The sequence below is a fragment of the Bufo bufo genome, chromosome 8 (assembly GCF_905171765.1).
Source record: "Bufo bufo chromosome 8, aBufBuf1.1, whole genome shotgun sequence".
NCBI classification, from domain to species: domain Eukaryota; kingdom Metazoa; phylum Chordata; class Amphibia; order Anura; family Bufonidae; genus Bufo; species Bufo bufo.
In genome coordinates, this window is record NC_053396.1 from 230931903 (window position 1) to 230956826 (window position 24924).

The 24924-nt window shown below is 38.7% G+C and overlaps 1 protein-coding gene across 1 annotated transcript in view; it reads right to left on the reverse strand.

Moving 5' to 3' along the window:
• LOC120978221 (gastric inhibitory polypeptide receptor-like) overlaps nt 1-24924 on the reverse strand; it is a 75675-nt gene that overhangs the window by 18751 nt on the left and 32000 nt on the right. The gene's annotated exons all lie outside the window — the stretch shown is intronic.

Below are 24924 nucleotides of genomic sequence, written 5' to 3' on the forward strand. Positions count from 1 at the left end.
GAGGCGCCGAGGGGCGCTCAACGTGTCTCCTGTCTATGCCGCAGGAGGCAGGTGGTTGAATATCACAGTGTACCCGACCCTCCTCCCATACATGTACAGGCTGAGTCTAAAGTCCCCAAACACCCTATTATTTCAGAAACAAAAGGGAAAATGAAATATCTGAATCCCCCAGAAAGCAATGGCCTATCTTTTAGACTATGTCCGCAATATTGGATCAAGGGCAAATTTTTCCAATGGGAAGGGGGTCATGCAGCATATCCGAGATGACCCAGAATTTTCTCAGAAATCGATTGCCGCAATTAGTTTAGCAATATCTCTTGTGGTTCAAAAGTTATCAACACAGAAATTAGTAACAACAACCAGGAGCGTTCCCTGTGATGCACAGGTATCGGACATGCTCAGTGTGTCGTCCCTGGTGTGTAACACAGAACTTTGAACCACAAGAGATATTGCAATCGATTTCTGAGAAAATTCTGGTTTTCTCTGATATGCTATGTGACCCCCTTCCCATTGGAAAAATTTGCCCTTGGTCCAATATTGCGGCTTTCAAGATGACGGCCATGTTCTGGACATAACCCAAAAGATAGGACCCCTCCCCCACCCATTACTTGCTGGGATATTCAGATATTTTTTATTTTCCCTTTCACCTCTGAAATAAAAGAGTGCCCTGCAACTTTTGACTCGCCCTGTCCAGTGCCTTGGAAAAGTATTCATACCTCTTCAACTTTTCCACATTTTTTCATGTTATACCCACAAACTGAAATATATATAAATATATTTTATTAGGATTTTATGTGATACAATCACAGAATAATGATGAAAGTAGATGCCCACAAATGGCATACAAATAGCTTTACAGTTAGGTACCCGTCCGTATCGAGGTCACCTTGCTGCTGGCGATGGGCCAGATACTTGATCAAAAATATATCTGCAAAGACCCTGTGGCTGCATATTAGATGAGGCATTGGTACCTTGTGTGTTACTATTCTTTCACTCCACTACTGTCTTTTATTGCTAACACCAATGTTATCTGTGTATTTATTCCCAGGTGCTTCTCAAATGTGCATTGATCTTACTGTTATGCAACTGTTGTGGTTATGTAATGTGCCTGGTTCACCAGCAGGTGGCAGTGTAAATGGCAGGGAGAGAGACAGATACTTAGATAGAATGGAACTAACCATTTCATTCTCCCCCCTTTGGGCAGAAGTGGGCCAGTCCTGCTTCCTATCAAAGGGGGGGGGGGCAGTGTGAGTTTAGTCAGGTTCAAGCCAAGGCTAGACAGTGAAGTGTAAGTCTGGGCACGGTCACAGCCAGAAGTGCGTATAACAGCCAGTGCAGGCTAAGCTATGCTTGCCATGGAATCAGATGTATGGAAGATATAGCAACCAGAGCAAAGTGTTCTTCGGTTGCCAGAAGATATAGGAGCAAGGGACAATTGTTCTCCGGCGGGAGCAGGAGCCTCTGAAGGAAAGTAGCTTGTAGAGCACCCGGACTCCATGCTAACTTACTTTACTGAGTGTCAGGAGGGGGAATAACAGCCAAAGGCACCCCAATCCAAGGATACCAGAACCGACCAAAAGTCCAGTAACCAGACCAGTAACCAGAGCAGAGAGAAAGAAAGCAGAGGTATTAAGCGTGACTGTCAGCCCAGCAGCGATAGAGTTATCAAGTTTGCCTGCCAGTTTATGCCAAAGCCTGCTGGAGCCAAGAGAAAGCCTGAATGTAAGACTCCTCTGTCCCCACCTCGGCCCTCTACAGAGTGATGAGGGGGGAGGTGCAGAGAGCGATGAGGAGAAAGCAAAGCTATTAAATATTTTTTCTCCACTGTATTCACTGAGGAAAATAAACGAGTCAGATGAAATGCAGAATGTAAAAGTAAATTCCCCATTAAAAGTGTCCTGTCTGACCCAGGAACAAGTACAACAGCGACTTAAAAAGATTAAAATAGACAAATCGCCAGGACCAGATGGCACACCCCCCCGTTTCCTAAGAGAATTAAGTAATGTCATAGCCAGACCCTTATTACTGATATTTGCGGACTCTATACTGACAGGGAATGTCCCACAGGATTGGCGCATAGCAAATGTGGTGCCAATATTCAAAAAGGGTCCAAAAACAGAGCCTGGAAACTATAGGCCGGTAAGTGTAACATCTGTCGTGGGTAAACTGTTTGAAGGTTTTCTAAGAGATGCTATCTTAGAGGATCTCAACGGAAATAAGCAAATACCACCATATCAGCATGGCTTCATGAGGGATCGGTCATGTCAAACTAATGTAATCAGTTTCTATGAGGAGGTAAGTTCTAGACTTGACAGCGGCGAATCAATGGATGTCGTGTATCTGGACTTCTCCAAAGCATCTGACACTGTACCACATAGAAGGTTGGTATATAAAATGAGAATGCTCGGACTCGGAGAAAACGTCTGTATGTGGGTAAGTAACTGGCTGAGGGATAGAAAACAGAGGGTGGTTATTAGTGGTACACATTCAGATTGGGTCACTGTCACTAGTGGAGTACCTCAGGGGTCAGTACTGGACGGGTCACTGTCACTAGTGGGGTACCTCAGGGGTCAGTACTGGAGGGGTCACTGTCACTAGTGGAGTACCTCAGGGGTCAGTACTGGAGGGGTCACTGTCACTAGTGGGGTACCTCAGGGGTCAGTACTGGAGGGGTCACTGTCACTAGTGGAGTACCTCAGGGGTCAGTACTGGAGGGGTCACTGTCACTAGTGGGGTACCACAGGGGTCAGTACTGGAGGGGTCACCGTCACTAGTGGGGTACCTCAGGGGTCAGTACTGGAGGGGTCACTGTCACTAGTGGGGTACCTCAGGGGTCAGTACTGGAGTGGTCACTGTCACTAGTGGGGTACCTCAGGGGTCAGTACTGGAGGGGTCACCGTCACTAGCGGAGTACCTGTGGGGTCAGTATTGGAGGGGTCACTGTCACTAGTGGGGTACCACAGGGGTCAGTACTGGGCCCTATTCTCTTCAATATATTTATTAATGATCTTGTAGAAGGCTTGCATAGTAAAGTATCAATTTTTGCAGATGACATTAAACTGTGTAAAGAAATTAACACGGAAGAGGACAGTATACTGTATATATACTACAGAGGACAGTATACTGTATATATATACTACAGAGGACAGTACACTGTATATATATATACTACAGAGGACAGTATACTGTATATATATATTACAGAGGACAGTATACTGTATATATACTACAGAGGACAGTATACTGTATATATACTACAGAGGACAGTATACTGTATGTATACTACAGAGGACAGTATAATGTATATATATATATATATATACACACTACGGAGGACAGTATACTGTATATATACTACAGAGGACAGTATAATGTATATATACTACAGAGGACAGTATACTGTGTATATACTACAGAGGACAGTATACTGTATATATACTACAGAGGACAGTATACTGTATGTATACTACAGAGGACAGTATAATGTATATATATATATATATATATACACACTACGGAGGACAGTATACTGTATATATACTACAGAGGACAGTATAATGTATATATACAGTACAGACCAAAAGTTTGGACCCATCTTCTCATTCAAAGAGTTGTCTTTATTTTCATGACTATGAAGGCATCAAAACTATGAATTAACACATGTGGAATTATATACATAACAAACAAGTGTGAAACAACTGAAAATATGTCATATTCTAGGTTCTTCAAAGTAGCCACCTTTTGCTTTGATTACTGCTTTGCACACTCTTGGCATTCTCTTGATGAGCTCTAAGAGGTAGTCCCCTGAAATGGTCTTCACTTCACAGGTGTGCCCTGTCAGGTTTAATAAGTGAGATTTCTTGCCTTATAAATGGGGTTGGGACCATCAGTTGCGTTGAGGAGAAGTCAGGTGGATACACAGCTGATAGTCCTACTGAATAGACTGTTAGAATTTGTATTATGGCAAGAAAAAAGCAGCTAAGTAAAGAAAAACGAGTGGCCATCATTACTTTAAGAAATGAAGGTCAGTCAGTCAGCCGAAAAATTGGGAAAACTTTGAAAGTAAGGGCTATTTGACCATGAAGGAGAGTGATGGGGTGCTGCGCCAGATGACCTGGCCTCCACAGTCACCGGACCTGAACCCAATCGAGATGGTTTGGGGTGAGCTGGACCGCAGAGTGAAGGCAAAAGGGCCAACAAGTGCTAAGCATCTCTGGGAACTCCTTCAAGACTGTTGGAAGACCATTTCAGGGGACTACCTCTTGAAGCTCATCAAGAGAATGCCAAGAGTGTGCAAAGCAGTAATCAAAGCGAAAGGTGGCTACTTTGAAGAACCTAGAATATGACATATTTTCAGTTGTTTCACACTTGTTTGTTATGTATACAATTCCACATGTGTTAATTCATAGTTTTGATGCCTTCATAGTCATGAAAATAAAGAAAACTCTTTGAATGAGAAGGTGCGTCCAAACTTTTGGTCTGTACTGTATGTAATGTACCGATCGCTGACTGTACTGTATATATATATATATATATATATATACACTACAGAGGACAGTATACTGTATATATACTACAGAGGACAGTATACTGTATATATATATATACTACAGAGGACAGTATACTGTATATATACTACAGAGGACAGTATACTGTATATATATATATATATACTACAGAGGACAGTATACTGTATATATACCACAGAAGAGAGTATACTGTATATATATACTACAGAGGACAGTATACTGTATATATACTACAGAGGACAGTATACTGTATATATACTACAGAGGACAGTATACTGTATATATATACTACAGAGGACAGTATACTGTATATATACTACAGAAGAGAGTATACTGTATATATATACTACAGAGGACAGTATACTGTATATATATACTACAGAGGACAGTATACTGTATATATACTACAGAGGACAGTATACTGTATATATACTACAGAAGACAGTATACTGTATATATACTACAGAGGGCAGTATAATGTATATATACTTCAGAGGACAGTATACTGTATAAATACTACAGAGGACAGTATACTGTATATATATATACTACAGAGGACAGTATAATATATATATATACTACAGAGGACAGAATACTGTATATATATATTACAGAGGACAGTGTACTGTATATATACTACAGAGGACAGTATACTGTATATACACTACAGAGGATAGTATACTGTATATATATATATACTACAGAGGACAGTATACTGTATAAATACTACAGATGACAGTATACTGTATATACACTACAGAGGACAGTATACTGTATATATACTAGAGAGGACAGTATAATGTATATATATATATATATATATATATACTTCAGAGGACAGTATACTGTATAAAAACTACAGAGGACAGTATACTGTATATATATACTACAGAGGACAGTATAATATATATACTACAGAGGACAGTATACTGTATATATACTACAGAGGACAGTATACTGTATGTATATATATATACTTCAGAGGACAGTATACTGTATAAATACTACAGAGGACAGGATACTGTATATATATACTACAGAGGACAGTATACTGTATATATACTACAGAGGACAGTATACTGTATAAATACTACAGAGGACAGTATACTGTATATATACTACAGAGGACAGTATACTATATATACTACAGAGGACAGTATACTATATATACTACAGAGGACAGTATACTGTATATATACTACAGAGGACAGTATACTGTATATATACTACAGAGGACAGTATACTGTATATATATACTACAGAGGACAGTATACTATATATACTACAGAGGACAGTATACTGTATATATACTACAGAGGACAGTATACTGTATAAATACTACAGAGGACAGTATACTGTATATATATATATATACTACAGAGGACAGTATACTGTATATATACTACAGAGGACAGTATACTGTATATATATATATATATATATACTACAGAGGACAGTATACTGTATATATACTACAGAAGAGAGTATACTGTATATATATACTACAGAGGACAGTATACTGTATATATACTACAGAAGAGAGTATACTGTATATATATACTACAGAGGACAGTATACTGTATATATATACTACAGAGGACAGTATACTGTATATATATACACTACAGAGGACAGTATACTGTATATATATACTACAGAGGACAGTATACTGTATATATATACTACAGAGGACAGTATACTGTATATATATATACACTACAGAGGACAGTATACTGTATATATACACTACAGAGGACGGTATACTGTATATATACTACAGAGGACAATATACTGTATATATATACTACAGAGGACAGTATACTGTATATATATACTACAGAGGACAGTATACTGTATATATGCTACAGAGGACAGTATACTGTATAAACACTACAGAGGACTATACTGTATATATACTACAGAGGACAGTATACTGTATATATACTACAGAGGGCAGTATAATGTATATATACTACAGAGGACAGTATACTGTATATATATATACTACAGAGGACACTATGCTGTATATATATATATACTACAACGGACAGTATACTGTATATACACTACAGAGGACAGAATACTGTATATATACTACAGAGGACAGTATACTGTATATATACTACAGAGGACAGTATACTGTATATACACTACAGAGGACAGTATACTGTATATATACTACAGAGGACAGTATACTGTATATATACTACAGAGGACAGTATACTGTATATATATACTACAGAGGACTATACTGTATATATACTACAGAGGACAGTATACTGTATATATACTACAGAGGGCAGTATAATGTATATATACTACAGAGGACAGTATACTGTATATATATATACTACAGAGGACACTATGCTGTATATATATATATATACTACAGAGGACAGTATACTGTATATACACTAGAAGAGGACAGAATACTGTATATATACTACAGAGGACAGTATACTGTATATATACTACAGAGGACAGTATACTGTATATACACTACAGAGGACAGTATACTGTATATATACTACAGAGGACAGTATACTGTATATATACTACAGAGGACAGTATACTGTATATATATACTACAGAGGACAGTATACTGTATATATACTACAGAGGGCAGTATAATGTATATATACTACAGAGGACAGTATACTGTATATATATATATATATATATACACTTCAGAGGACAGTATACTGTATAAATACTACAGAGGACAGTATACTGTATATATATATATACTACAGAGGACAGTATAATATATATATATACTACAGAGGACAGTATACTGTATATATACGACAGAGGACAGTATACTGAATATATAGAGGACAGTATACTGTATATATATATTACAGAGGACAGTGTACTGTATATATACTACAGAGGACAGTATACTGTATATATACTACAGAGGACAGTATACTGTATATATACTACAGAGGACAGTATACTGTGTATATACTACAGAGGACAGTATATTGTGTATATATATATACTACAGAGGACAGTATACTGTATATATACTACAGAGGACAGTATACGGTATATATACTACAGAGGACAGTATACTGTATATATACTACAGAGGACAGTATACTGTATATATATATATATATATACTTCAGAGGACAGTATACTGTATATATACTACAGAGGACAGTACACTGTATATATACTACAGAGGACAGTATACTGTATATATATATATATATATACTTCAGAGGACAGTATACTGTATATATACTACAGAGGACAGTATACTGTATATATACTACAGAGGACAGTATACTGTATATATATATATATACTTCAGAGGACAGTATACTGTATATATACTACAGAGGACAGTATACTGTATATATACTACAGAGGACAGTACACTGTATATATATATATATATATACTTCAGAGGACAATATACTGTATATATACTACAGAGGACAGTACACTGTATATATACTACAGAGGACAGTATACTGTATATATACTACAGAGGACAGTATACTGTATATATATACTACAGAGGACAGTATACTGTATATATACTACAGAGGACAGTATACTGTATATATACTACAGAGGACAGTATACTGTATATACACTACAGAGGATAGTATACTGTATATATATATATATACTACAGAGGACAGTATACTGTATAAATACTACAGATGACAGTATACTGTATATATACTAGAGAGGACAGTATAATGTATATATATATATATACTTCAGAGGACAGTATACTGTATAAATACTACAGAGGACAGTATACTGTATATATATATACTACAGAGGACAGTATAATATATATACTACATAGGACAGTATACTGTATATATACTACAGAGGACAGTATACTGTATGTATATATATATATATATACTTCAGAGGACAGTATACTGTATATATATACTACAGAGGACAGTATACTGTATATATACTACAGAGGACAGTATACTGTATATATACTACAGAGGACAGTATACTGTATATATACTACAGAGGACAGTATACTGTATAAATACTACAGAGGACAGTATACTGTATATATACTACAGAGGACAGTATACTGTATATATATATACTACAGAGGACAGTATAATATATATACTACATAGGACAGTATACTGTATATATACTACAGAGGACAGTATACTGTATGTATATATATATATATACTTCAGAGGACAGTATACTGTATATATATACTACAGAGGACAGTATACTGTATATATACTACAGAGGACAGTATAATATATATATACTACAGAGGACAGTATACTGTATATATACTACAGAGGACAGTATACTGTATAAATACTACAGAGGACAGTATACTGTATATATACTACAGAGGACAGTATACTGTATATATACTACAGAGAACAGTATACTGTATATATACACTACACAGGACAGTATACTGTATATATACTACAGAGGACAGTATACTGTATATACACTACAGAGGACAGTATACTGTATAAATACTACAGAGGACAGTATACTGTATATATACTACAGAGGACAGTATACTGTATAAATATTACAGAGGACAGTATATTGTATATATACTACAGAGGACAGTATAATGTATATATACTACAGAGGACAGTATACTGTATATATATATACTTCAGAGGACAGTATACTGTATATATACTACAGAGGACAGTATACTGTATATACTACAGAGGACAGTATACTGTATATATACTACAGAGGACAGTATACTGTATATATACTACAGAGGACAGTATACTGTATATACACTACAGAGGACAGTATACTGTATATATACTACAGAGGACAGTATACTGTATATATACTACAGAGGACAGTATACTGTATATATACTACAGAGGACAGTATACTGTACATATATACTACAGAGGACAGTATACTGTATATATACTACAGAGGACAATATACTGTATATATATACTACAGAGGACAGTATACTGTATATATACTACAGAGGACAGTATACTGTATATACACTACAGAGGACAGTATACTGTATATATACTACAGAGGACAGTATACTGTATATACACTACAGAGGACAGTATACTGTATATATACTACAGAGGACAGTATACTGTATATCTATACTACAGAGGACAGTATACTGTATATATACTACAGAGGACAGTATACTGTATATATACTACAGAGGACAGTATACTGTATATATACTACAGAGGACAGTATACTGTATATATACTACAGAGGACAGTATACTGTATATACACTACAGAGGATAGTATACTGTATATATATATATACTACAGAGGACAGTATACTGTATAAATACTACAGATGACAGTATACTGTATATATACTAGAGAGGACAGTATAATGTATATATATATATATATACTTCAGAGGACAGTATACTGTATAAATACTACAGAGGACAGTATACTGTATATATATATATATACTACAGAGGACAGTATAATATATATACTACATAGGACAGTATACTGTATATATACTACAGAGGACAGTATACTGTATGTATATATATATATATATATACTTCAGAGGACAGTATACTGTATATATATACTACAGAGGACAGTATACTGTATATATACTACAGAGGACAGTATACTGTATATATATATATATATATATATACTACAGAGGACAGTATAATATATATATACTACAGAGGACAGTATACTGTATATATACTACAAAGCACAGTATACTGTATAAATACTACAGAGGACAGTATACTGTATATATACTACAGAGGACAGTATACTGTATATATACTACAGAGAACAGTATACTGTATATATACACTACACAGGACAGTATACTGTATATATACTACAGAGGACAGTATACTGTATATACACTACAGAGGACAGTATACTGTATAAATACTACAGAGGACAGTATACTGTATATATACTACAGAGGACAGTATACTGTATAAATATTACAGAGGACAGTATATTGTATATATACTACAGAGGACAGTATAATGTATATATACTACAGAGGACAGTATACTGTATATATATATACTTCAGAGGACAGTATACTGTATATATACTACAGAGGACAGTATACTGTATATACTACAGAGGACAGTATACTGTATATATACTACAGAGGACAGTATACTGTATATATACTACAGAGGACAGTATACTGTATATATACTACAGAGGACAGTATACTGTATATATACTACAGAGGACAGTATACTGTACATATATACTACAGAGGACAGTATACTGTATATATACTACAGAGGACAATATACTGTATATATATACTACAGAGGACAGTATACTGTATATATACTACAGAGGACAGTATACTGTATATACACTACAGAGGACAGTATACTGTATATATACTACAGAGGACAGTATACTGTATATACACTACAGAGGACAGTATACTGTATATATACTACAGAGGACAGTATACTGTATATCTATACTACAGAGGACAGTATACTGTATATATACTACAGAGGACAGTATACTGTGTATATACTACAGAGGACAGTATATTGTGTATATATATATACTACAGAGGACAGTATACTGTATATATACTACAGAGGACAGTATACTGTATATATACTACAGAGGACAGTATATGGTATATATACTACAGAGGACAGTATACTGTATATATACTACAGAGGACAGTATACTGTATTTCCCTTTTCGTACTCCGGCAGCACATCACGGGGTTAATCCCATTCCCTTCAGATTGTAGGACCGCCCACCTAGATAAATCAGAATAATTAATTAATTAATTAGCTCCCTAATATAGGGCGGCAACCAGAATGCATCCTTGTGTTTTTTTATTGTCCTTCAGTAAGCCCACCTAGCGGCTGGTTACCTGGATCAGGTAGCCTGATTGACCTTTTTTTTTTCTTTTTCTTTTCTTTCTTTTTGGCCATGTATATTTCCTGGCCCCTAGCGTTTGCTCCTGTGTTTTTCCAGGACGCGCTTTCTGCATTGGAGGCAGCGCTTACCGCACCAACTACCGGGTGTATTTTTCTGTCAGACGCGGGGCGTCTGACGTCTTTTCACATGCCTCCTCCTCGTCAGCCGAACTTCCGGTTTGTGGAGCGCAAGAAGCGCTTGGTGGAACGCAGGCACTGGGCGTCTGACGTCACCCCGTGTGCCTCCTTCGGCGGCAGCAGTATTCCAGTTCCGGTCTTTCGGTTCTGTGGAGCGCAAGTAGCGCCTGGTGGAACGCAGGCGCTGGGCGTCTGACATCACCCCGTGTGCCTCCTTCGGCGGCAGCAGTATTTCCGGTTCCGGACTTCCGGTTCTGTGGAGCGCAAGAAGCGCCTGGTGGAACGCAGGCGCTGGGCGTCTGACGTCATCCTGCATGCCGCCGCCTACCTGATACAGCTGTGAGTATTTAAACTAGCTGCCTGTAGTGCTCGCTGCCGCATGTGCCTGGCAGCAGAGCTCTGGTATTGTAAAGGTAATTCCTGCCTGTCCTGTGTCAGGCAAATCCTCCTATAAGCTTCCCTTGTTTACTGGTTCCTGTATTATGTGTTACAGATGTCCAGCTCCTCAAGCAGAACAGGGAAGAGGTCCAGGAAGAGCAGGCACAGGTTGTGCCATTCATGTGATCAGCCTCTGCCTGATGAATATCCAGAGGATCGCTGTGAGCAGTGTAGTGGGAATCCTCCTAAGGTCTCCCCATCTAGATCTGCTAAGAAACGCAAATCCAAACAAGCATTGTGCATATCTTGTATTCAGCCGTTACCTCCTAATTGCTCCACCAATATATGTAAGAGTTGTTCTCATTCAGATGAGGCTTCTGATGCAGAAACCAGGAAAATGATGTCTCTATTTAAGAAATTTCTTGCTAAAACTAGGAAGAAGAGTAACAGGAGAGATCGGTTATCTTCTGAGTCGTCTTCTGAGCAGTCTTCACGCTCTGAAGGTGAAGTCTCTTCAGACTCTGAGTCCGAGCCACCGATTCTGGAGGATAACTTTCTGTTTAATAAAAGTAACGTTAACCAATTGATTAAGGAAGTAAAGAGGAGCATGGAGTCTAAAAAAGAAAAGACATCAGAGCGAGAGGAAGAAAATCTTTTTTATTTTCCTAAGAAAAAAGCCTCTGTGTTTCCTAGTCACCCTGTCTTGAGCTCCATTATGCGCAAAGAATGGGAACAGCCAGTGGGAAAGATAAATCTGGGATCCAGATTTAGAGCAGCGTACAAAACAGATCCTGCTGAATCCACCAGCTGGGAAGTCCCAGCAAGAGTAGACCCGGCGGTTACCCGTTTAGCTAAAAGATCTCTGTTTCCTACTGATGACTCCTCCTTGCTCAAGGAGCCTATGGAGAAGAAGGCGGATGGGCTCTTAAAGAGACTGCACACCTACCTGGCCTCCCTAAGCAAGGCTGCTATGGCTTCAGTCCCTGTAGCTCGGGCTCTCAGGGTATGGCTAAGCCAGCTGGGTAGGGATATAGAGGATGGAGTGCCAAGGGAGGAATTGCTTCAACAGCTACCATCTTTGAAAATGGCGGCGGAGTTCCTTTGTGATTTTCCTCTGGATACGTTGAGGTTGACGGCAAAAAATATGGCTCTATCAAACTCCGTTAGAAGAGCCTTCTGGTTGAAGCTATGGTCCGGTGATCCTTCGTCTAAAAGTAATCTCTGCTCCTTGCCGTTTGAGCCTGGAAGACTTTTTGGCTCTCAGCTGGATAAGCTTCTGGAAGCTAATATGGAGGAGAAGACTTTGAATTTTCCTCAGACCAGACGTAGAGACAAACGGAAGTTTTTTCGTCCCTATAGAGGACAGGAGTATAGGAGGTCAAGTTTTAGAGGACGCTCAACCAGGGGAAGATCTGACCGTAGATTCAGACCAGCTCCTGAAAAGCCAGGAAAAAAGCCAGACGACTCCAAGCAACCAAACATGGAGTTCTGACGCCACAGGTCAGGAAGTGGGAGGCCGCCTGTCAAACTATTATCCAGAATGGCTGCGGATTACCTCAGACAATTGGGGTCTCCAGATCGTCAGAGAAGGTTACGAACTGGAGTTCGACCACTTCCCAAGGGACAGATTTCTGACAAACAGGGGAAGAGATCCTCTACTAGTTCGTTTACTGGAAGAATTTGTAAAAAAAAGGCGCACTGGAATCCGTTCCTTACCACCAGAGGGGAAAGGGAGTATACTCCAGAGTATTCCATGTACCCAAGTCAGACGGAAGAAGCCGTCTTATCATAGATCTGCGTTACTTAAATCAGTACCTGAAGAAAGTTCATTTCAAAATGGAAACTATAAGATCAATAACAGCAGTACTCACAAGGGATCAGTACATGGTATCCTTAGATTTAAAGGACGCGTATCTACACATCCCCATAAAAGAGTCGTCCAGAAAGTTTCTAAGACTGGCTATGCAGAGGGGAGAAGGTATCTTCCACTTCCAGTTCAAGGCTCTTCCTTTTGGCCTCTGCTCTTCACCAAGAATCTTTACCAAGATTGCAGTTATAGTAGCGGTGACTCTTCGTCTCCAGAATATTCAAGTCTTTCCTTACCTGGACGACTGGCTTCTGGCCGCCCAATCCGAACACCTTCTGCAGATTCATCTCCAGAAAGCGATAAAACTGCTTCAATCCCTAGGATTCCTAATAAATTGGAAGAAGTCAGAAATCATTCCTACTACCTCCAAGTCTTTCCTAGGATTCAGGATAGACACACGCAGCATGACACTTTTCCTGCCAGCTGTAAAGGTTGGGACTTTAAAGAGAGAGATAAGAACCCTATTATCCTTACATCGTCCTTCAGTGCGCAGAGTCATGAAGACGCTGGGACATATGACAGCGACAGCGGATGCCGTCCCCTGGGCCATGATCCATACCAGGGACTTACAGCAGGATATGCTCCAGACGTGGCATCACACCCACCACAGTCTGAAAGCAAAAGTAAGATTGAAGCCTTCAACAATTCAGAGTCTAAACTGGTGGCTGCAGACCAAGAATCTTTCCTCTGGGAAGAATTTCCAGTTCATGTCTCCGGTCATAATCACAACAGACGCATCTGGCCAAGGCTGGGGAGCACACCTCCAAGACAGATGGGTTCAAGGCCTCTGGTCCCCACAGATGAAGAAGCAATCTTCAAATTTCAGGGAGCTGAAAGCGGTCCACTTGGCTCTCCACCAGTTTGCAGCAGAGACAAAGGGAAGACCAGTGCTTGTGCGGTCAGACAACCTCCCGGCGGTATTTTATCTGAACAAGCAAGGAGGGACGAGGAATGCGGTTCTCCTAGGCTTGTGCAAGCAGATCTTCTCCTGGGCAGAGTCCCACCTTTTAGAATTGAGAGCCATGCATATCAAAGGCTGCTGCAATATTCAAGCGGATCGCTTGAGTCGGAGGATGATCAAACCGGCAGAATGGGAGCTGAATCAAGACATATTCCAGCAAATAGTGGCCAAATGGGGTCTGCCAGCATGGGACCTAATGGCGTCCAGAAGGAACAAAAAGCTGCCAAGGTTTTGCTCTCTGAACAGGTGGGAGGAACCCACACGGCTGGACGCTTTTTCCTTCAGTTGGAGACACCTGTTCGTGTACATCTTTCCTCCGGTCCCTCTCATTGTGAGAGTCCTTCGGAAGATCCTTGCAGAGAGGCCTCAGGCGATATTAATAGCGCCATTCTGGCCGAGAAGGTCGTGGTTTCCCCTTCTTCTCCATCTTTCCAAGGGGGAATTCTGGAAGCTCCCTCTAGTTCCGGATCTTTTGCTTCAAGAGGGTCTATATCATCAGCATCTGGACAGACTACACCTCACAGCCTGGAGGCTGAGAGATCTGCGCTAGAGGAAAGAGGACTCTCAGACTCAGTAATCAATACACTTCTTTGCTCTCGGAAGCAATCAACAAATATGAAGTATGCCAAGATCTGGAATAAATTCTCACAATGGCTCTGTGAGTCGAATTGTTCAGTCATTGACATCTCTTCTATACTGCAGTTCCTTCAAGACGGTTTTCAAAAGGGTCTCAAACCCAATACACTAAGGGCACATATGACGGCGATCAATGCCATGACCGAAAGTAAATTTGTTCATCACCCGCTCATCGTCCGGTTCTTTAAAGCAATAAGGAAGTTAAGACCTGTTTTTCGAGAACCCATACCTGTCTGGGACCTGTCCTTGGTACTCAGAAGATTAACGACTTCTCCATTCGAGCCTCTCCAGCAAGCTGATTTCAAATGGCTTACCTATAAGGTGTCCTTTCTAATCGCAATTACATCAGCAAAGCGGTTGGGAGAGTTGCGAGCCCTTTCCTCTAAACATCCGTACCTGAGGATTCTTCAAGACGGAGTGCTACTTCGTACCATGCCTTTCTTCCAACCAAAAGTCTCATCTTCTTCTAACATTAACAGAGAGTCTTTCCTTCCAGCGTTCTTTCCTGATCCTTCTGATGAACAACAGAGTGCGTTACACACACTAGATGTTAAGAGGGCGGTTGAAATTTACCTTCTCAGAACCAAGGAGTTCAGAAAGGCAGAGAACCTGCTCCTGTTATATGCCGGTTCAAGAAGAGGGCAATGTCGATCCAAAGATACCATTGCAAGGTGGATTAAGTCTACGATTATGGAAGCATATGCACTTGACGGGATTGCTCCTCCGTTTCCAATCAAAGCACACTCCACAAGAGCCACTGCAGTATCCTGGGCGGAAAAAGCGCAAGTTTCTCTAGAAGACATCTGCAACGCAGCGTCCTGGTCTTCAACTCTGACCTTCGCGAACCACTACCGCCTGGACATCTATACCAAGAGCTCAGCCTTTGGCACTGGGGTTTTGAGTGCAGTACTAGATGCGGAAGCCCCCCCTTTGGGATCTATACAAATCCCGTGATGTGCTGCCGGAGTACGAAAAGGGAAAGGAAGAATACGTACCTGGTATTTTACTTTCCTTGAGTACGGAGGCAGCACATCAATACCCTCCCTAATAAATATTTTCATTATGAATTTTTTGTGTCTGGATCTATTTTTCTAACACAAGGATGCATTCTGGTTGCCGCCCTATATTAGGGAGCTAATTAATTAATTAATTATTCTGATTTATCTAGGTGGGCGGTCCTACAATCTGAAGGGAATGGGATTAACCCCGTGATGTGCTGCCTCCGTACTCAAGGAAAGTAAAATACCAGGTACGTATTCTTCCTATATACTACAGAGGACAGTATACTGTATATACACTACAGAGGATAGTATACTGTATATATATATATATACTACAGAGGACAGTATACTGTATAAATACTACAGATGACAGTATACTGTATATATACTAGAGAGGACAGTATAATGTATATATATATATATACTTCAGAGGACAGTATACTGTATAAATACTACAGAGGACAGTATACTGTATATATATATATACTACAGAGGACAGTATAATATATATACTACATAGGACAGTATACTGTATATATACTACAGAGGACAGTATACTGTATGTATATATATATATATACTTCAGAGGACAGTATACTGTATATATATACTACAGAGGACAGTATACTGTATATATACTACAGAGGACAGTATACTGTATATATATATATATATACACTACAGAGGACAGTATAATATATATATACTACAGAGGACAGTATACTGTATATATACTACAGAGGACAGTATACTGTATAAATACTACAGAGGACAGTATATTGTATATATACTACAGAGGACAGTATAATGTATATATACTACAGAGGACAGTATACTGTATATATATACTTCAGAGGACAGTATACTGTATATATACTACAGAGGACAGTATACTGTATATACTACAGAGGACAGTATACTGTATATATACTACAGAGGACAGTATACTGTATATATACTACAGAGGACAGTATACTGTATATATACTACAGAGGACAGTATACTGTGTATATACTACAGAGGACAGTATATTGTGTATATATATACTACAGAGGACAGTATACTGTATATATACTACAGAGGACAGTATACTGTATATATACTACAGAGGACAGTATACTGTATATATACTACAGAGGACAGTATACTGTGTATATACTACAGAGGACAGTATATTGTGTATATATATACTACAGAGGACAGTATACTGTATATATACTACAGAGGATAGTATACTGTATATACTACAGAGGACAGTATACTGTATATATACTACAGAGGACAGTATACTGTATATATACTACAGAGGACAGTATACTGTATACTGTATATACTACAGAGGACAGTATACTGTGTATATACTACAGAGGACAGTATATTGTGTATATATATACTACAGAGGACAGTATACTGTATATATACTACAGAGGACAGTATACGGTATATATACTACAGAGGACAGTATACTGTATATATACTACAGAGGACAGTATACTGTATATATACTACAGAGGACAGTATACTGTATATATACTACAGAGGACAGTATACTGTATATCTATACTACAGAGGACAGTATACTGTATATATACTACAGAGGACAGTATACTGTGTATATACTACAGAGGACAGTATATTGTGTATATATATACTACAGAGGACAGTATACTGTATATATACTACAGAGGACAGTATACGGTATATATACTACAGAGGACAGTATACTGTATATATACTACAGAGGACAGTATACTGTATATATACTACAGAGGACAGTATACTGTATATATACTACAGAGGACAGTATACTGTATATACACTACAGAGGACAGTATACTGTATATACACTACAGAGGACAGTATACTGTATATATACTACAGAGGACAGTATACTGTATATATACTACAGAGGACAGTATACTGTATATATACTACAGAGGACAGTATACTGTATATATATATATACTACAGAGGACAGTATACTGTATATATATATATACTACAGAGGACAGTATACTGTATAAATACTACAGATGACAGTATACTGTATATATACTAGAGAGGACAGTATAATGTATATATATATATATACTTCAGAGGACAGTATACTGTATAAATACTACAGAGGACAGTATACTGTATATATATATATATATATACTACAGAGGACAGTATAATATATATACTACATAGGACAGTATACTGTATATATACTACAGAGGACAGTATACTGTATGTATATATATATATACTTCAGAGGACAGTATACTGTATATATATACTACAGAGGACAGTATACTGTATATATACTACAGAGGACAGTATACTGTATATATATATATATATATATACTACAGAGGACAGTATAATATATATATACTACAGAGGACAGTATACTGTATATATACTACAGAGGACAGTATACTGTATAAATACTACAGAGGACAGTATATTGTATATATACTACAGAGGACAGTATAATGTATATATACTACAGAGGACAGTATACTGTATATATATATACTTCAGAGGACAGTATACTGTATATATACTACAGAGGACAGTATACTGTATATACTACAGAGGACAGTATACTGTATATATACTACAGAGGACAGTATACTGTATATATACTACAGAGGACAGTATACTGTATATATACTACAGAGGACAGAATACTGTGTATATACTACAGAGGACAGTATATTGTGTATATATATACTACAGAGGACAGTATACTGTATATATACTACAGAGGACAGTATACGGTATATATACTACAGAGGACAGTATACTGTATATATACTACAGAGGACAGTATACTGTATATATACTACAGAGGACAGTATACTGTATATATACTACAGAGGACTGTATACTGTATATACACTACAGAGGATAGTATACTGTATATATATATATATACTACAGAGGACAGTATACTGTATAAATACTACAGATGACAGTATACTGTATATATACTAGAGAGGACAGTATAATGTATATATATATATATATACTTCAGAGGACAGTATACTGTATAAATACTACAGAGGACAGTATACTGTATATATATATATATATACTACAGAGGACAGTATAATATATATACTACATAGGACAGTATACTGTATATATACTACAGAGGACAGTATACTGTATGTATATATATATATACTTCAGAGGACAGTATACTGTATATATATACTACAGAGGACAGTATACTGTATATATACTACAGAGGACAGTATACTGTATATATATATATATATACTACAGAGGACAGTATAATATATATATACTACAGAGGACAGTATACTGTATATATACTACAGAGGACAGTATACTGTATAAATACTACAGAGGACAGTATATTGTATATATACTACAGAGGACAGTATAATGTATATATACTACAGAGGACAGTATACTGTATATATATATACTTCAGAGGACAGTATACTGTATATATACTACAGAGGACAGTATACTGTATATACTACAGAGGACAGTATACTGTATATATACTACAGAGGACAGTATACTGTATATATACTACAGAGGACAGTATACTGCTACAGAGGGATCTGGATAGATTGCAGGCTTGGGCAGATAAGTGGCAGATGAGGTTTAACACTGACAAATGTAAGGTTATGCACATGGGAAGGAATAATGCAAGTCAGAGTCCATTACTGTAAGAGCAGTGAGACTATGGACTCTTTACTGTAAGAGCAGTGAGACTATGGACTCTTTACTGTAAGAGCAGTGAGACTATGGACTCTATACTGTAAGAGCAGTGAGACTATGGACTCTATACTGTAAGAGCAGTGAGACTATGGACTCTTTACTGTAAGAGCAGTGAGACTATGGACACTTTACTGTAAGAGCAGTGAGACTATGGGCTCTTTACTGTAAGAGCAGTGAGACTATGGACTCTTTACTGTAAGAGCAGTGAGACTATGGACTCTTTACTGTAAGAGCAGTGAGACTATGGACTCTTTACTGTAGAAGTAGTGAGACTATGGACTCTTTACTGTAAGAGCAGTGAGACTATGGACTCTTAACTGTAAGAGCGGTGAGACTATGGACTCTTTACTGTAAGAGCAGTGAGACTATGGACTCTTTACTGTAAGAGCGGTGAGACTATGGACTCTTTACTGTAAAAGCAGTGAGACTATGGACTCTTTACTGTAAGAGCAGTGAGACTATGGACTCTTTACTGTAAGAGCGGTGAGACTATGGACTCTTTACTGTAAAAGCAGTGAGACTATGGACTCTTTACTGTAAGAGCAGTGAGACTATGGACTCTTTACTGTAAGATCAGTGAGACTATGGACTCTTTACTGTAAGAGCAGTGAGACTATGGACTCTTTACTGTAAGAGCAGTGAGACTATGGACTCTTTACTGTAAGAGCGGTGAGACTATGGACTCTTTACTGTAAAAGCGGTGAGACTGTGGACTTTACTGTAAGAGCGGTGAGACTATGGACTCTTTACTGTAAAAGCAGTGAGACTATGGACTCTTTACTGTAAGAGCAGTGAGACTGTGGACTCTTTACTGTAAGAGCAGTGAGACTATGGACTCTTTACTGTAAGAGCGGTTAGACTATGGACTCTTTACTGTAAGAGCAGTGAGACTATGGACTCTTTACTGTAAAAGCAGTGAGACTATGGACTCTTTACTGTAAAAGCAGTGAGACTATGGACTCTTTACTGTAAGAGCAGTGAGACTATGGACTCTTTACTGTAAGATCAGTGAGACTATGGACTCTTTACTGTAAGAGCAGTGAGACTATGGACTCTTTACTGTAAGAGCGGTGAGACTATGGACTCTTTACAGTAAGAGCAGTGAGACTATGGACTCTTTACTGTAAAAGCAGTGAGACTATGGACTCTTTACTGTAAGATCTGTGAGACTATGGACTCTTTACTGTAAGAGCAGTGAGACTATGGACTCTTTACTGTAAGAGCAGTGAGACTATGGACTCTTTACTGTAAGAGCGGTGAGACTATGGACTCTATACTGTAAGAGCAGTGAGACTATGGACTCTTTACTGTAAAAGCAGTGAGACTATGTACTCTTTACTGTAAGAGCAGTGAGACTGTGGACTCTTTACAGTAAGAGCAGTGAGACTATGGACTCTATACTGTAAGAGCATTGAGACTATGAACTCTATACAGTAAGAGCAGTGAGACTATGGACTCTATACTGTAAGAGCAGTGAGACTATGGACTCTTTACTGTAAGAGCAGTGAGACTATGGACTCTTTACTGTAAGAGCAGAGAGACTATGGACTCTTTACTGTAAGAGCAGTGAGACTATGGACTCTATACAGTAAGAGCAGTGAGACTATGGACTCTATACTGTAAGAGCAGTGAGACTATGGACTCTTTACTGTAAGAGCAGAGAGACTATGGACTCTTTACTGTAAGAGCAGTGAGACTATGGACTCTATACTGTAAGAGCAGTGAGACTATGGACTCTTTACTGTAAGAGCAGTGAGATTATGGACTCTTTACTGTAAGAGCAGTGAGACTATGGACTCTTTACTGTAAGAGCAGTGAGACTGTGGACTCTTTACTGTAAGAGCAGGGAGACTGTAAACTCGTTACTGTAAGATCAGGGAGACTGTGGACTCTTTACTGTAAGAGCAGTGAGACTATGGACTCTTTACTGTAAGAGCAGTGAGACTATGGACTCTATACTGTAAGAGCAGTGATACTATGGACTCTATACTGTAAGAGCAGTGAGACTATGGACTCTTTACTGTAAGAGCAGTGATACTATGGACTCTTTACTATAAGAGCAGTGAGACTATGGACTATTTACTGTAAGAGCAGTGAGACTATGGACTCTTTACTGTAAGAGCAGTGAGACTATGGACTCTTTACTGTAAGAGCAGTGAGACTATGGACTCTATACTGTAAGAGCAGTGAGACTATGGACTCTTTACTGTAAGAGCAGTGAGACTATGGACTCTATACTGTAAGAGCAGTGATACTATGGACTCTATACTGTAAGAGCAGTGAGACTATGGACTCTTTACTGTAAGAGCAGTGATACTATGGACTCTTTACTATAAGAGCAGTGAGACTATGGACTATTTACTGTAAGAGCAGTGAGACTATGGACTCTTTACTGTAAGAGCAGTGAGACTATGGACTCTTTACTGTAAGAGCAGTGAGACTATGGACTCTATACTGTAAGAGCAGTGAGACTATGGACTCTTTACTGTAAGAGCAGTGAGACTATGGACTCTTTACTGTAAGAGCAGTGAGACTGTAAACTCTTTACTGTAAGAGCTGGGAGACTGTGGACTCTTTACTGTAAGAGCAGGGAGACTAGGGACTCTATACTGTAAGAGCAGTGAGACTATGGACTCTATACTGTAAGAGCAGTGATAATATGGACTCTATACTGTAAGAGCAGTGAGACTATGGACTCTTTACTGTAAGAGCAGTGAGACTATGGACTCTATACTGTAAGAGCAGTGATACTATGGACTCTATACTGTAAGAGCAGTGAGACTATGGACTCTTTACTGTAAGAGCAGTGATACTATGGACTCTTTACTATAAGAGCAGTGAGACTATGGACTATTTACTGTAAGAGCAGAGAGACTATGGACTCTTTACTGTAAGAGCAGTGAGACTATGGACTCTTTACTGTAAGAGCAGTGAGACTATGGATTCTATACTGTAAGAGCAGTGAGACTATGGACTCTTTACTGTAAGAGCAGTGAGACTATGGACTCTTTACTGTAAGAGCAGTGAGACTGTAAACTCTTTACTGTAAAAGCAGGGAGACTAGGGACTCTTTACTGTAAGAGCAGAGAGACTAGGGACTCTTTACTGTAAGAGCAGGGAGACTAGGGACTCTTTACTGTAAGAGCAGGGAGACTAGGGACTCTTTACTGTAAGAGCAGGGAGACTAGGGACTCTTTACTGTAAGATCAGTGAGACTAGGGACTCTTTACTGTAAGAGCAGTGAGACTATGGACTCTTTACTGTAAGAGCAGTGAGACTATGGACTCTTTACTGTAAGAGCAGTGAGACTATGGACTCTTTACTGTAAGAGCAGTGAGACTATGGACTCTTTACTGTAAGAGCAGTGAGACTAGGGACTATTTACTGTAAGAGCAGTGAGACTATGGACTCTTTACTGTAAGAGCAGTGAGACTATGGGCTCTTTACTGTAAGAGCAGTGAGACTGTGGACTCTTTACTGTAAGAGCGGTGAGACTATGGACTCTTTACTGTAAAAGCAGTGAGACTATGGACTCTTTACTGTAAGAGCAGTGAGACTGTGGACTCTTTACTGTAAGAGCAGTGAGACTATGGACTCTTTACTGTAAGAGCGGTTAGACTATGGACTCTTTACTGTAAGAGCAGTGAGACTATGGACTCTTTACTGTAAAAGCAGTGAGACTATGGACTCTTTACTGTAAAAGCAGTGAGACTATGGACTCTTTACTGTAAGAGCAGTGAGACTATGGACTCTTTACTGTAAGATCAGTGAGACTATGGACTTTTTACTGTAAGAGCAGTGAGACTATGGACTCTTTACTGTAAGAGCAGTGAGACTATGGACTCTTTACTGTAAGAGCGGTGAGACTATGGACTCTTTACAGTAAGAGCAGTGAGACTATGGACTCTTTACTGTAAAAGCAGTGAGACTATGGACTCTTTACTGTAAGATCAGTGAGACTATGGACTCTTTACTGTAAGAGCAGTGAGACTATGGACTCTTTACTGTAAGAGCAGTGAGACTATGGACTCTTTACTGTAAGAGCGGTGAGACTATGGACTCTATACTGTAAGAGCAGTGAGACTATGGACTCTTTACTGTAAAAGCAGTGAGACTATGTACTCTTTACTGTAAGAGCAGTGAGACTGTGGACTCTTTACAGTAAGAGCAGCGAGACTATGGACTCTATACTGTAAGAGCAGTGAGACTATGGACTCTTTACTGTAAGAGCAGTGAGACTATGGACTCTTTACTGTAAGAGCAGTGAGACTATGGACTCTATACAGTAAGAGCAGTGAGACTATGGACTTTATACTGTAAGAGCAGTGAAACTATGGACTCTATACTGTAAGAGCAGTGAGACTATGGACTCTATACTGTAAGAGCAGTGAGACTATGGACTTTATACTGTAAGAGCAGTGAGACTATGGACTCTATACTGTAAGAGCAGTGAGACTATGGACTCTATACTGTAAGAGCAGTGAGACTATGGACTCTATACAGTAAGAGCAGTGAGACTATGGACTCTTTACGGTAAGAGCAGTGAGACTATGGACTTTATACTGTAAGAGCAGTGAGACTATGGACTCTATACTGTAAGAGCAGTGAGACTATGGACTCTATACAGTAAGAGCAGAGAGACTATGGACTCTTTACGGTAAGAGCAGTGAGACTATGGACTTTATACTGTAAGAGCAGTGAGACTATGGACTCTATACTGTAAGAGCAGT